Raw genomic sequence first — 17,692 nt, forward strand, 5'->3', positions numbered from 1 at the left:
CGGTGTTTTGGATCATTGTCTTGCTGAAAGATCCATCCCCTGCGTAACTTCAACTTTGTCACTGATTCTTGAACATCATTGTTAAAAATCTGCTGATACTGAGTGGAATCCATGCGTCCCTCAACCTTAACAAGATTCCCGGTGCCGGCATTGGCCACACAGCCTCAAAGCATGATGGAACCTCCACCAAATTTTACTGTGGGTAGCAAGTGTTTTTCTTGGAATGCTGTGTTTTATTGCCGCCATGCATAACGCCTTTTTGTATGACCAAACAACTCAATCTTGGTTTCATCAGTCCACAAGACCTTCTTCCAAAAAGAAATTGGCTTCTCCAAATGTGCTTTTGCATACCTCAGCCGACTCTGTTTGTGGCTTGCTTGCAGAAACGGCTTCTATCGCATCACTCTCCCATACAGCTTCTCCTTGTGCAACGTGCGTTGTATAGTTGACCGATGCACAGTGACACCATCTGCAGCAAGTTGATGCTGCCGCTCTCTGGAGGTCGTCTGAGGATTGTCCTTGACTGATCTCACCATTCTTCTTCTCTGCCTTTCTGATGTTTTTCTTGGCCTGCCACTTCTGACCTTAACAAGAACTGTTACAGTGTTCTTCCATTTCCTTACTATGTTCCTCACAGTGTAAACAGACAGGTTAAATCTCTGAGACAGCTTTTTGTATCCTTCCCCTGAACAACTATGTTGAATAATCTTTGTTTTCAGATCAATTGACAGTTGTTTTGAGGAGCCCATGATGCCACTCTTCAGAGGAGATTCAAACAGGAGAACAACTTGCAAGTGGCCACTTTAAGTAGCTTTTCTCATGATTGCATACACCTGGCTATGAAGTTCAAAGCTCAATGAGGTTACAAAACCCAAAAAAGTGCTTTAGTAAGTCAGTAAAAAGTAGGTAGGAGTATTTAAAACAAGAAAATGATAAGGGTGCCCATACTTATGCACCTGTCAAATTTTGTTTGAATGCAGATTGCACATTTTCTGTTAGTACAATAAACCTTATTTCAAGGCAGAAACATTACTGTGTCCAACAGTTATTACATATATCAAACTGAAATAGCTGTTGCAAAAACACCAATTTTTATAAAACATTAAGCTTAAGATTAATAGGGGTGCCCAAACTTTTTCATATAACTGTTGATAGATAGATAATAGATGGATGGATAGATAGATACATAGATTGATATATGGATAGATAGATAGATAGATAGATGGATGGATAGATAGATAGATAGATGGATAGATAGACAGATACATAGATTGATATATGGATAGATAGGCCGATAGATAGATAGATAGATAGATAGATAGATAGATAGACAGATACATAGATTGATATATGGATAGATAGGCCGATAGATAGATAGAGAGATAGATAGATAGATAGATAGATAGATAGATAGATAGATAGATAGATAGATAGATAGATAGAAAAATATATGGATAGATGATATGGATAGATAGATAGACAGAAGATGGTAGAAAGATAGATAGATAGATGGATAGATAGATGGATATAGATAGACGGATAAAAAGATAAATAGATAGATCGATAGAAAATAGATAGATGATAGATAGATAGATAGATAGATAGATAGATAGATATGGATAGATAGATACATAGATAAACAGAAGATGGTAGATAGATAGATAAATAGAGATAGATATATGGATATATAGATAGATAGATAGAAAGATAGATTGATAGATAGATAGATAGATGGATATATAGATAGATGGATTAAAAGATTTATAGATAGATAGATAATAGATAGATGATAGATAGATAGATAGATAGATAGATAGATAAACAGAAGATGGTAGATAAATAGATAGATAGATAGATAGATAGAGATATATGGATAGATAGATAGATAGATAGATAGAAAGATAGATAAATAGATAGAAAGATAGATAGATAGATAGATGATAGATAGATAGATAGATAGATAGATGCAGTACATAGATTGATATGAGATAGATAAATAGATAGATGCAGTAGATAGATAGATAGATAGATAGATAGATAGATAGATAGATAGAAGATCCTGACGGAAAGCACCAGAGCAGCCTGATCTGCACTGACAGAGTTTCAGCCTGGTGAATATGCTTCATCTATTATTTTAGACTACTATCTGCCTTCCAAACAATTTTTATTTAGATTGGACAATCCCTTTAAACTTTTGAAATCATAAAATCCGACATAATATGCACAGAACAAGGGTAGGAAATCTAGTATCATGAAGATTTTAGCAGACGCAACATCAAAACTATATGGCAAATTTTTTGGAATCTGAAAAATCAAAACAATAAAATATAAAGTTAAATTCTTTGGTTGTATGGAAAACATCATTTTTGATTGGAATTTCTTTTTTCAATTTTGTTCATTCTTTTATGTTGGGCACAATTAAAAGATATAACGCGTGTAAATTTCAGTAATTCTTATAAACATTTACAATGGTCATTATATATGAGGAGAAAATCATAGAAGACTGATTCAAAGACAAAAATAATCTAAGTATATTACCATGGTCACATACAGATGCCATTGTACGTGTATCCTGCTATTGCCTCTGTAGCATTGCTCTGCAATGAGTCAGGGCCGACGCTCTTAGCAAGCATTGCCGGAATATGTGACTTCACAATGCCTTGTTATGTCTCAGTTGTCATTGATGCTGGAGAGTGTCATTTGTTACAATAATAAGTGCTACATTGTATGTATTTATTTTTTTATGGGAAGTGGGGTGGCTCATTTTTTAGCACTATTACCCGTAAGCACAAGGGTCCTGGATTCTAAGATGATTAAAGAGCACCCTACACATTAGTTTGACTGCTCTCCCTGTGTTTTGCATGGGTCTCCTCAAGTTGTCCTGGTTTCCTTCGATACTCTGAAATCATATTGGTTATTCTGCTTCCTATAAAATATGCATTTTTTGTGTTAAATTAGACTGTACTTGCCTTTTGGAAGAATAATTTATGTGAATTGTGCCAATCACTTTACAGCACTATTAATTATGTTGGTGGTACCTAAAGAACAAGAAATATATGGGCAGCATGGTGGCTCAGTTTTTAGCAGTGTCGCATTACAGCACTGGGGTCCTGGGTTTAAATCCCACCAAGAACAATATTTGCAAGGATTTTGCATGTTGTCCCCCTTATTTGCATTGCTTTCCTCCAGGTTCTCCGCTTTCCTCCCACACTCTAAAGACATACTGATAGGGAATTTAGATTGTGATCCCCAATGGGGACAGCAACGTAATGATAATGTCTGTAAAGTGTTGCAGAATACGATGGTGTTATATTAACAAACATAATAATACTAATAATAAAAATGGAAAAATAAGACAAAATGTGGTAAGATTGTAATGCAATAATAATAATAATAATAACAATCTACACTAGCAATAATTTTAATGTTAACATTACCTGAGACAGACCTTGTAATTTTAAGAATGCTCCAGCAGCCACTGGTGTTTCGTTTCCGCAGGTGTCACTGACAGAATAACCTGAATGGATCAATCAGTGCCCAGAAATTGTGTAAGACAGTTTAAAGGGTCATTGCGTTGGTCTAGTTGATTGGCCAATCACAGGAGCTGGTCAATGGACCACTCAATGGACAAGTATGGGCAATAGGCTCTCCCAGTGCTTATTATAATCCCGTGTCCCCTGTCAACTCTGCCAGATACTCATTACTTTTTAGATAATACCATGATGCACTTTTTGGATTGCTACCCTGTGTTCTGATTTCACTGACTTATTGATCAGTCTACTCATAAACCCTTGGATGCTCCCACTAGGATGTTCCCATGGACTGCTGACTCCACTCTGTATTTTGATTTTGCTTGACGCATGGCCTCTGATGCAAACTTTCCCTGACTATGGTTTTAGATCAGATTTTGTTCTTGTCCCAACTCTTTCATTTCAACCTGACCTAATCTCTTAGCACACTCCTTCAGTCAGCAGCTTCCCTGCGCACCCAACCCAATGGCCCCGACAGTGAAGTCCAAGTGCCTAAATAGAGGTTAGAAGATGAAAAATGAGGAACCCCTGGATCCTGCTACTCAGAATGGCTGGCAGCAAGTCTTTTGATGGAAACCTCATTAAGTTGATCATTTTTTTTGCAAAAGGAATATGTATTGTGTAGGTGGAAATGTATACTACCGGGTAATGTTATATGGGGTTTATTAAACAATTTATGTTTTAGGTAGATGTGATTTTCACAATGCTGAACCTATTTATTTTTAATCTTATATAGCTGAACACAACATGTAGAAATATATACAAGGTATTAGGTGTCTAATGGTGAGATGTCCTCTTAGTTTGCATTTCTAGCAGGCAGTCATGCAGATCATTGAAATGCTTCAAAAATATAAAGCGTCTTCCGTACAGAATATATTTATGTGTGTATATAAAGGTCACTGAATAAGAGTCAAAACTGAAAATAGCATTTCCTCCAAATCAGAGCAAAACATGGGTCCTCTGACTCATCTCTAATTGCCAAGAAGAATGAAAATACAAAGAAATACACGTCAATAATGCTATTACACCGACATGGCATTGTGTTTTCTTCTGGCATTGCGCCACTATAAATGATATGATGATTTACCACCAATTAAAAGTTCACGAGGGCACATACATGGATAGGTGCACGCACAATGTTTGTGGAAACGACACTATGTATACCAATTCATGCACATTGCGATATAAACTACAAACTGGTATATATACATGGTCAACCTGACAGACATGTTTGCCGGTAAAATAAAGCACAAATAAAGAGTGCACATGCGTTATACTGTGGCACGTGTGACATATCAGCAAATCTGCTGTCATGCTCTCACAAAATGAACATATTTAGAAAAGGAGCTAAAACAGATCAAAATGGTTCACAAATGATTGTAAATTTGATATATACAATATAAGCAGCGTGTAACCTAGCAACAATGACAGTTTTCAAGAACAAAACTTTTATTCAATGGCCCCATGGTGCCCTTGCATGAAGAAATATAGCAAATAGCAAAAATATTAAAATGGGAAATACTTAAGAAAATAATATTGGATTCTGAAAAATCACATTTTGCCTATGTGCACACTGTGTTTTTGATGAGTTTTCGAGGTTTTTAATTCTCGCGGAAATGCACCAAAAACGCTGGGTAATCCGTCTGCCAGCTAATGCAATGAGAATCCTGAAGCGCTGTACACATGATCAGGAATTTTCCTGCCAGGATTGTCATTGTGTTTAAATCTGCAGCATGTCAATTCTTTGTGCATTTGTGCAGCGTTTTTCACCCATAGACTTGAATTGAGTCAGTCAAATTCGCAGCAAAAACGCAGGTATAAATATATTTGCGGATTTGCTTCCGATGTCTGCTGCGTATTTGACAAGTCAATGAGTCAAAAACGCCGCAAAACCGAACAAAGAATGGACCGCAGGAGACTACTCCTCCCATCATCCCACGGCCATTCCCGCTGATAACAGCGGGAGCAGGCGCAGCTGAAGTGAGAAGTAGTCTCCTCAGGCAGCAGCTGTGCGCTGTGTAAAAAAAAAGTAAAAATAAATCAATATTAAAATAAACACACCATATTCTCACCTGTCCGCCATCCTCACAATGTCCCATGGTGACCCGATCACTCGGCAATACACTGACCGGAGCATGATCGCTCCCGACCGTGTACATCGCTGCGCCGCCGGGACTGAGTTCACCGGAGTTCATCAGCTGAAGATCAGCTGAGAGCTCTGGGACCTCATTTACGATATCGGTGCTGCGTGGGAGTTTTCCCAAGCAACACTGATGCAGTAAATGAGGGCATCGGGGCTTATTAGCTGATCTTCACCTGATGAACTCCAGTGAACTCAGCCCCAGCAGCACAGCAATGTACACTCACAGGAGTGGTTACACTCCTGTCAGTGTTTACAGTGCTGTCTTCTACAACAGTGAGATCAGTGTTTGCTGATGTGACTTCTGTAGAAGTGACCCGGACCGCCGTTGGACACTGGGATTACACCATGACAGCGGACAAGTGAGGGATATGGTTGTTTTTTATTTTTGGCTTCTTACAGGAGATGAGGGCTTTGGGGACTGGGCGTTAGGTGAGTGTACGGTGTTTTTATTCTTAAATAAAAGATTAAAACCATGTGTAATTTTATTTAAATAAAGAACTGTATTCTGGTCATATCTTTATCGAAAAACGTCAAAAACCTTACTACGGGGTGAGTAACGGGGGTGTCTTATAGACGCCCACATTTCTAACCAGGGCTTCATGTCAGCTGCAAATAGAAGGCTGACATAAACCACAACCTTATTACCCCATTCGCCACCGCTACATGTCAGTGGGAAGAGAGGAGGCTAAGCACCTGATTTCGCACATCTTATGGTTGAGCCAGTTCTGGGGCAGCTGAGAGCTGATATTATTGGCCGCAGAGGGGCCAGGATCCATGGCCCATTCCCTGTCTATTAATATCAGCCTGCATCTGTCTGTTTAGCCTTTGATAGTTAAATTTTATAGGGGGACCCTACGTCAATTTTTTTTCTGGGGTCCCTCTGTAATCTAGCCAGTAAAGGCTAAGCAAACAGGTAAGGGCTGTTATTAATAGCCAGGGAACATTTTTGGCTAATGGCCCCTTCCCCGGCTAGTAATATCAGCTCCCAGGGGTCGGCTTTCCCTCTGCTGGTTATCAAAATGATGCTGGAACCCACGCCATTTTTTTTAGTAATAGGTTATGTGCCAACGATCCGGATTTAGCAGCGCTTTGGACGCAGCATATTGCACGTTCTAATTAACACAGGTAAATCCACATGTGTTCACAGAACCATGTGGATTTACCGCATTCAATACATTCTAGTGGTCAAATTTCTATTGCGGAGACTAGCGACTCCGCAAGAGAAATTGACATGCTGCGGTCCTGAAAGACGCGCCACATGTCAGTGTCTGCGGGTGATCCGCAGCCTCAGATGCACACATTTTTCTAGAAATCCCATTCACTATGCTGTAACATTTGGACGCTGCGGGTTTGACTCTGCATAACTATGCAGCTTGAAACCCGCAGCGGCTCCTGATTGTGGTCAATTCATCTTCAGCAAATCAATTTCTGCAGATTTTGAGCAATTGAAATGTCATTATATGCGGTGGATCCGCATATATTGACAACAAAAGAGCGGCATTAGAATACAACATTTTGGACGCAGCTAGAATACGTTGTGTCCAAAGTGCTGATGATTGCTGATCATGGGGATGCAGTTGCCCAACTTTACAGACATCATTGCTGTCCCCATTGAGGCTTATATTCTAAATTCCCTATCAGTATATCTTTGGAGTGTGGGAGGAAACCAGAGAACTCAGAGGAAACCCACACAAACACAGGGAGAACATACAAACTACTTGCAGATGTTGTCCTTGGTGGGATTTGAACTCAGTACCCCAGCGCTGCAAAGCTACAGTGCTAACCACTGAGCCACCGTGCTGACATGTTTATGCAAATGAGCTTGCAAGCTCAGGAGCATGGCCTGTACTTTCAGCTCTCTGGCTTTTCTTCCTTCCCCTTTCTTCTCTTAGCACTCCTCACTACCTGAGATCTCGTGCTGTAACTGTTATTCCTGGCAGTGATGCATGAGCAGATCAATCCTCTGGCTCTCGTAGAGCTATCAGGACCTTATGTGCATGCACTGACCATAGGAATAAAGGCACCTGCATGAGAGCAGGTCACAATGAAGAATTTATAAATTTGGTTGGAAATTGGAAAAGTAAAGACATATTCCCCCCTCATTTAATCCATCCTGCTTGTCTGGAACAAAACAGTCTTGACAGCAGCCAGTGGATAGCAAATTACCCTGAAAGATTACATTCGGTGGTCATAACCTTATAGCAATTTTTCAGAAAAAAAAAATAATAATAAATAAAGTATATTTCCCTTTTGATAGTGGTTACATCAGCCCTGCAATAGACATAGGTCTTCTGAAACAACAGTGACTATTTAATTCTATTTGTAGATTATTATTACTCTACAGGATGAGGTTTTAGTCTAAAAACACAATAAGCTGCTTTGTTGCGGGTTAATTAATGGAAAGGTCTTAGACAGCAAGCCATACTTTACCTACTAACTCCAGAGAAGAATATCCGGTCTGCTATATTAAAAATAAATCTAATGATTGATTATACTTTGCACACTTAACCCGTAAAAGAAAGGAACAAACTTGTACTTGAGAAACCACATGGACACTTGAGGGTGTGATACTTTATAATGTGTCCAATCAACATATTTATTTTTATTGAGTTCTTTTGTATTTCATATGATTTGGTTTTAATGGTCCTGATATTGTTTTTCCTAATCTCAATGTGGAGCTGCAATGACTTTGAGAAATCACCCAACACCCACTTGTAATGAACCTGTAGTTCAAGAGCAACCACCTGTGCAGTATTCAAATTATCTTCTGGCTTTATCAGCTCACTGAGAAATCACTGTGGGTAGGAATTAATGAAACATTTTTCTTTATTTGCAATCCATTAAAATGCATAAGGACACATTAGTCCAGAGGGACCAGAGCTTGAATTCACAAATGCTGAGGCCAGATATGTATTGTGCCGAACATGGACTTGATTGCTGTTTTTTGCAGCACAAAGAGAACACTTTAGACTCTTGTATATGTAAAATAAGCAATAGCTGTAATGGGCACAAAAAAGCACAAATACTGTATATTAAAATTATACATTTATCCAATCACACATCTCATAGAGGCTTGTTCAGATAAGTGTATGATTGGTCTGTGTATTGCCCATGTAAAGCATATGGATCAATGCATGTGAATTAAGCTAAGCAATTTTTTATATGGATTGAGTGTCCTTGCAAATAAAAAAAACAAGCCATAGTCACTTGTTTTGTGGATGAGACTCGCCCATAGAACTTAATGGATGTGAAAAAACAGATCGATTTGTGAACCTCCAGTCCGTCGAAAGGACAGCTGTCTTTGGTAGCTGGGTGAGAGCTCTGCAAATCTCTTATCTTCTGGGCATGGCTTGTGATTAGCCAGGCTGGCGCAATGTCATTATCGCGACATGATGCATAGATGGCATCACGCCAGCCCGGCTAATCTTAAGCTTCTCCAGTGATTCCTGAACAATGTATGATATTTACAGAGCTCATGTCCACTGGCTAGAGACTACTGAGCTGGCAGATGGACCAAAGTCCTGCAAATTGCTTTGCCCAACTCTAATAATAACTCTATCTATATGGAATCCATTTCTAATTGATCTATTGCTATGATTACATATAAAAATAAATTATGGATGAAAAATTGTCAATTTTTCCAGACAAAAAAATAAAAAAAATTTCATATGTTCTTCTGAATTCGGTATCTATATTTGTTTGCGTTCATACTTGACATGTCGATTGACAATAATGTATATGACAGACTTGTCACAGATATTAGGGCAGCATGGTGGCTCAGTGGTTAGCACTGCTGCTTTACAGCACTGATTTCTGGGTTCAAATCCAACCAAGGACAACATCTGCAAGGAGTTAGTATGTTCTCCCTGTGTTTGCATGGGATTCCTCCAGTTTCCTCCCACACTCCAAAGACATACTGATAGGGAATTTAGATTGTAAGCCCCAATGGGGACATGAATGACATTGTCTGTAAAGTGCCGTGGAATATGATGGTGCTATATAAATGAGTAAAATAAATATTAAGTTCCATTTATCTGAATAGTTACTTCAGTAAACCTTATTTGGATAAATGAGATAGGCAATAAATCAGCAGCAGGTAAAATAGATATGCCATCAGCCATTTTCTATGTATGAAGTATTTAGCAACAAATAGTACTGTGCTACAGAAAATAGTGTTGAGCATGAATTTCACTAAATAATAGTGAACCTTTTACTTCTCCAGCTGGGGCCTTCCTGACCTGACATGTTTTTGGAGACCAGTAGAAGCTCAGTATACAATGGTACATGAAAATGAATGAATTAAGTAGTTTAAAATGAATACAAATCAAACAAAAAACCCTGTGTCTGTGTGAAGTCGGACAATGAAATTCAATGCCTGTGGCACTGAGCGCAGACACATTTTGGGTTTGACATGCTTTTGGGAACCTTAGCGCTGAAACTGCTCTACCATAAAGAATAAAAGGTACATGACATCATAACTTTGTTTGGTCTCAGAATCTCAGCTTGAAAATATTACTGTGTAGGCTGCATGAATGTAATGAATTATTTAGCATATAATTAGGCCATTCTTACTGCTTGGGTGTAAAAATGAGCCCTTTGGCTCCAGTCGCAATTTTGTCTTAGACAAACAACTTTGCTGTGAAATAGTGTGTGCATATATATTTATATCGATATATGTACACTGTGTGCAGAATTATTAGGCAAGTTGTATTTTAGAGGATTATTTTTATTATTGATCAACAACTATGTTCTCAATCAACCCAAAAGACTCATAAATATCCAAGCTTAATATTTTTGGAAGTTGGAGTGGGTTTTTTTTAGATTTGGCTATCTTAGGAGGATATCTGTTAGTGCAGGTAACTATTACTGTGCAGAATTATTAGGCAACTTAATAAAAATCTAATATAATTCCATCTCACTTGTTTATTTTCACCAGGTAAACCAATATCAGTGCACAAAATTTAGAAATAAACATTTCTGACATGCAAAAACAAAAACCCAAAAAATTAGTGATCAGTATAGCCACCTTTCTTTATGATGACACTCAACAGCCTTCCATCCATAGATTCTGTCGGTTGCTTGATCTGTTTTCGATCAACATTGCATGCATCAGCCACCACAGCCTCCCAGACACTTTTCCGAGAGGTGTACTGTTTTCCCTCCCTGTAGATCTCACATTTTATGATGGACCACAGGTTCTCTATGGGGTTCAGATCAGGTGAACAAGGGGGCCATGTCATTATTTTTTCTTTTTTTCGCCTTTACTGGCCAGCCACTCTGTGGAGTAGTTGGATGCATGTGATGGAGCATTGTCCTGCATGAAAATCATGTTTTTCTTGAACGATACCGACGTCTTCCTGTACCACTGCTTGAAGAAGTTGTCTTCCAGAAACTGGCAGTAGGTCTGGGAGCTGAGCTTCACTCCATCCTCAACCCGAAAAGGTCCCCCAAGTTCATCTTTGATACCAGCCCATACCAGTACCCCACCTCCACCTTGCTGGCATCTGAGTCGGAGTGGAGCTCTCTGCCCTTTATTGATCCAGCCTCTGGCCCATCCATCTGGCCCATCAAGAGCCACTCTCAATGCATCAGTCCATAAAACCTTTGAAAAATCAGTCTTAAGATATTTCTTGGCCCATTCTTGACATTTTATCTTATGTTTCTTGTTCAAAGGTGGACTTTTTCAGCCTTCCTTACCTTGGCCATGTTCCTGAGTATCGCACACCTTGTGCTTTTTGATACTCCAGTAACGTTGCAGCTCTGAAATATGGCAAAACTGGTGGCGAATGGCATCTTGACAGCTTCGCGCTTGATTTTCCTCAATTCATGGGCAGTTATTTTGCGCCTTTTTTGGCCAACACACGTCTTCTCTGCAAGACATCTCACAATTTTAGACTTTTCAGAGCCCGTCAAATCTCTCTTCTGACCCATTTTGCCAAAGGAAAGGAAGTTGCCTAATAATTAAGCACAACTTATATTGGGTGTTGATGTCATTAGACAACACCCCTCCTCATTACAGAGATGCACATCACCAGATTTACTTAATTGGTAGTTGGCTCTCAAGCCTATGCAGCTTGGAGTAGGACAACATGTATAAAAAGTATCAAAGTGATCAAAATACGCATTTGCCTAATAATTCTGCATGCGGTGTATATATATATATATAGATACATATATGTGTGTGTGTGTAATTATGGGAAGGAGATTGTCTACATAGATATTTCTATAACAATTTATTATTATTAATATTAGTAGTAGTAGCAGTTATAGTAATAGCAGTAGTAGTGTATAGACCCTGTTACTTGTTCACATCTGATTTAGGAGTTTCATACATCATTTTTTGTACATGTGCTATCTGTTACTTTTGCTCATAGATTATAAACTCATTAAAATCAATGAGCCTTTTCATGTGTCCTTTTTTGGGGACTAATTTTCCATCATCCCCCCCCAAACAAACAAACAGACATATATCCTACTATGATCTGTGTTGCGAAACAAACTCCCCAATGCAAGTCAATGGCACCATGATCAAAAATGGATCGTATACTGATGTCATCCATACGCTGTCCGTATTTTACTGTCTGAGCAGGAGAATGAGATGGTGCAGAACATTTTTAAGAATTTAATATTATCAGCAGTAGTATTATGTAGACTCTCTTAATTGGTCACATAACATTTCAGGCACTTTCATACATCATGTTGGGGATAGATTAATAACCCATTACAATGTGCCTTTTCACATATTTTTTTTTCTTTCATAAGAGAAAAATGGAGGGAACAAGTATTGTAATAACTGTTAAAAAATGGACCCAGTAAATTATAAAACATAAAGACAATTTTTCATGCATGCGAAAAAAAACTGATGTGTGAAACCGGTCTTAGTCTTTTTATGCTTGTATTTATGGATTTGCACAACTAACCTATAGGACTATGACTGACAGGTTTTTGCCTGTATTCTTTTGTGCAGCAAGTACATATAATAACTTTATTTGCTATACAGCACTGTAAAGAACTTCTCAATGATTTGCCGATAGATAACTACTACTAAAAATGTAAGTGTCCTACATTCCATGTATTGATAGGAGACCTATGCTTCTTCTCTTCATTTATTTATTTCTTTTAATTTATAGTTAAAAGATAACTTTTTCATGTAGACTATGATGTATTTATATTTTGTTTTATGTATGGACTTCATGTGATAGGACATCAATCTAATTGAGTTGTTACGAGCTTATATAAGAAGATGCCTATGCAGACTCATGCACATGGCTGATGCACAAAGGCCATATGGTCTCCATACAATACTATACAAACCCTGTGCCCCTGCACATAAGCTATAAATCCCTTGTTACCACAATGGAAACCCTAGGGCATGCACAGCAATTGCATTACTGCATCAATAATAATCATCTACTCAATAAAATGTAATTTCTAAAGTATTTGGCTGCATTTTTGTATGGAATGTATAATAAAGAAGAACTAGTATTTTCTATTATTAGGAATGAATTTCAGAGAGAATGAGGAAGATGTGCACATTTTTGTTATATGTTAGTCCCACCCACAAGTCCAGGCCACACAACACCGAAAGTACCTCCACTAATAATGTCATTAAACATCACCATCATACATCCCTACACACAAGGGTGCGTGAACCTTGGAACCTTGCTTAAAATAAATACAAATGCTTATTTCCTGTAATTTCTACATAGAGGTAAGAGTTTCGTTGTTTTCTTTTACAATGTTCTGAGACTATGCTCCTGCAAAGGGTATTTGGTGCGTTTTTGATGTGGCAGGATTTCTGCAGCATTTCTGCACCTGTTAGCTTAATTTTGTCACCCAATGCATGCGGTTTGCAATCTTGTGGTCACATACTGACTAGTCTCATATGGCTTCTTTAAATAGAATAGATTCGACAGAAGCCAGATGAGACTAGTTGGTATGTGACGCAAGTGCGCAAATCATATATGTGGTTACATGACCTTCCAATTGCACAGATAGTGGAGGGGAAATGTGATAGTGCATGCATCGCAGATTATTACAAATCTGAATTTTGCAATCACATAGGGTGACTGCAGACTTTTCTTCTAAGGGCTTGCTCACACGAGCATATACATCGGACGAGTGCTATCTGATGTTTTATGGGGCAGTGCAAATCATACCGATTTGGCATGAGAAAAAAATCAGGATGCTGCGATTTTCAGCACTAATTGGATAGCACGTGCCCATTCAAGTCTATGGGTGTGTGGATGACATTTGAGTGCAGTCAGATTTCCATGAATACAGAGAATGGAGAAGATGAAGAAATTTTGTTCTCTATGTTCACCTCACATTGTGCTGCAAATTTCTCATCTGAGAGAATCGGATCACACTAAGCTGACACTCAGATCAAACCTGGATCAGAGTTTGATCGGAGTGTCATTACCATAATCGATCCAGTTCTCTTGCATGAGAGAATTTATGCTTGTGTGACTGCAGCCTTACACCAGAAAACCTCTTAAAATGCAGTATTTGATTGTACTATCTGTCTTGTTAACACAAGTTTCTAGAGATAATTCCTTACTATTTGGGACTGTTTACACACAGTATTTTTTTTCAGCCAAAAAGAAGGCAATTGACAGAAAAAAATGCAGTGGTAATCCCACATTAAAATGTGCATTTTATTATGCATTTTTTGTCTGTTTCTTGATGCCTTCTTTACTGCTCTGCCTAGTTGATATACATAGGTAAAATAAATGCACGGTAAGTCAAAAAAGCAAAAATGCAAAGAAAATAAAGAAACATTTAAGTAAGGTTTTAGAAATGCAGAAATTGTAAAATGCTGTGTTTTTTCCACTCTAAAGATGAACGGAAAAAACAGCAAAAACACTGTGTGAACAAACCCCATTACTATTATTATTATTATTATTATTATTATTATTATTATTTTTATTATTACACAATATCCATTGAAAACATTTTAATTCTTAGCATTAGAGTGATAGTATCCGATATTGCCGGTCACCACTTACACCTTTCCTACAGTTTCTTATATTTTATCTGGGATAATCCTGTCCCTAGTGTAAGCTTTACAAGTCACCTTGGCTATCTTTGACCTGTGGTCTTGTGCATTTATATGGTAAGTAGAAAATAGCAGAAGAAAATGAGTCAGAAGAGGGGAAGTCGAGGGGTGGGGTAGATGTGCGGAGAGAGGGAGGGATAGAGACAGCGATGCACTCATCTACTTAATAAGGAATATATTTGCTTTGCACAGTGTCTCATGCTCGCTACTCGGATCTAGGAGAGATGAAGACATGGAGTGTTAATATTATATGGAAGCAAGCAGCCATCTTCACACACTGCGTAAATGCAGTAATGCAGATTTGGCAATCCTAAAACAGAAAGACTAGAGAATAGAAGAGACAGAACTTTCCATGTGCCTGGAAGCTGTAATGATGTGATAGAGGATGTTAGTGGTGAAGGGGTTAATGACCCATGCAAATGATATAATTTGTCTTGCACATGGTTGAAATAATTTCATACAGATTGTCAAAATCACTGAAAGGAAGACAAGTGAAGCAAAAGCTCTGTTTTTATTTTAGTGCTAGTAATACAATTAACAGAGCTTACAGAAAAGCTTACTACTAAGAATTGCGAGCCAATGGTGCAGAAAATACGGAGTCCTGTGTTGGGTTTTGGAAGTATATTGTCCTGTTTTCTATATTTCATAATTTCTTTAAAAAATAAACAAGGCCGAGGCTCCGTTCACATCTGTGCCAGTGTTCCCATTGTAGGAACAGAAATATTAAAGCATGGCAGTGCTAGCCCCTTATGGTTGCCAAACTCTACTGGCAGCCAACATTGACTATAATGGGGCAGAATATAGTGGAACAAGTAGCACAGGATGCAAAAAAACTCATAATGGGGGCTCCGAATCAGAAGTGATAGAGTGATGGTGATGATGATGTCTGTAATGCACTGTGGAAATTACTGGCGCTAAATAAGTAAGTAAAATAAATAAAAATTATGCCTAAACAGTTCCTATGGTAATATTTCATGTTACATTTAACAGAATTCTGGCACTAATATGGCCAAAAACTGTTCTCTATGACTTGCATTATATTTATTATGTATGTAAGGCCCCCTTCACAAGTCCATTTTTTATGTCCGTGTGTGGTCTGTATTTAAGGACCGCAAATACGGACACACGCACCCCCATTGTATTCAATGGTGATGTGCACATGTCAAGTTTTTCACACAGATCTTGTGTCCTTGTGAAAAACCTGCAAACATGTCCTTTTTTTTACGGCACCACGGACAAAATGCGTGCCGCACATGTGCATACTGATGATACACGATGACATCCATGTGACATCGATGTGACACGTCCCGGAATTAAATGTCGCAGTGGCAGGGGAAAGGAGTACAGTTAGTTATTTTCCCAGCTGTGGTTGCTGACTACAACTCTCATCATACTCTCCTGGTCTCACTGTGATAAGTGAGACCAGGTGATGCTGATGAGAGTTGTAGTGAGCACCCGCCATCTGTGAATAGCGTGCATGAGATAAATTAATATGCTTGGGGTCCCCCCTAATTTTTCACAAAAAAGCTGACTGTAAAGCTGTCTGCATAGCCTTTTATGGTTATTAAAAAGCAGGATCCCACAAAAAATTACGTGGGGTCCCCCCTATTTTTAATAACCAGCAAAGGCTAAACAGACAGCTGCAGGCTGATCTTAATAGGCTGGGAAGGGGCAAGTGGGAAGAGCCGAGGCTAAGCGCTAGAATAGGCACATCTAATGTATGAGCCATTTCTGGAGTGGCTGAGGGCAGGTGTTATTAGTCTGGGAGGGGGCCATATTGGCCCCTTTCGAGCCAATTAAGATCAGCCCGCAGCTGTCTGTTTAGCCTTTGCTGGTTATTAAAAATGAGCTGTAAGCTGATATTAATAGGCTGGGAACCTTTATGGATATTGGCCCCTTGCCAGCATATTAACATCAGTCTCCAGCTGTCTTTTTACCCTCAGCTGGTTAATAAAGTTTACGTGAGACCCCACGTTATTTTTTTTATTTTTTATTTATTCAATCAATAAGTACAAATACTGAAAAATAAGCATGAAAAGCACTGATCATATATGACACTGACATGTTTCTATCTATCTTCTATCTATTATGTTCCTCATCACTAGTGTTGAGCCACCCCCGTAGTGTTCGAGTTCGGTTCGGTTCGTCGAACACCCGTGTGTTCGCCGAACTGTTCGTCGAACTGTTCGTCGAACACCTTCGAACACCGTTAAAACCAATGGCAGGCAAACAAAAACACATAGAAACACATAGAAAACACCTTCAAAGGTGTCCAAAAGCTGACAAACTGCTCAGAAGACACAACTAACACATGGAAAAGTGACAAGTACATATAGTCATGCGAAAATAAAAGAGGTGGAGGAGTAAAAGGAGGGGGAGACACAGATATAGGCATGTCATGCCCTTCTAAAATCCAAAAAGTGAGAAGCCGAGACGGCCAGTACGCTCCTGCCCGTGCCACCTCCGTGTCGCCGGGTTTGTGACAGAGCCGCGGTGAACCCTGACGGCCAGCCCCCCTCTCCCAATACTGGTGCCTGTCCGCTGGTGGGTCGAGAGAGCCCCCCTGTGGTGGAGGCAGCTCTAAGCTTTTTAATTTAAATTGTCCCTCTAATTTGAATGAATACACTTTAAATCCATTTACAAGGATCTATTGGAGGGCAAGTCTCATGCCAGCAGCCGCGTAATTCCAGCTCCAGTAGCGTCCACTAAAGCTGCTGCAGTTAAAAAGCTTTTATAAGGATCGAGCTCGGCTGTCCACCGCAAGGCATCCTAGTGCCAGTCCCAGCCCCTATGCCTTGGGGTGCCTCCTGATGCTCTTCACTAAGTATCCCGTGGTCCCGAAGCATTTCCTTTGAAAAAATTAAGTGTCCAAACTACAGGTGGTGTAGCTTGCTTAACAGCCGGGATAATCCGCTGACTAGCAGACACTGCTACTAGGCACAAAGTATTTCCTGGGCTAGA

Source organism: Phyllobates terribilis, unplaced genomic scaffold (assembly GCF_046119375.1).
Source record: "Phyllobates terribilis strain yellow unplaced genomic scaffold, ASM4611937v1 Scaffold_2__4_contigs__length_985480577, whole genome shotgun sequence".
In the NCBI taxonomy this organism is placed as follows: domain Eukaryota; kingdom Metazoa; phylum Chordata; class Amphibia; order Anura; family Dendrobatidae; genus Phyllobates; species Phyllobates terribilis.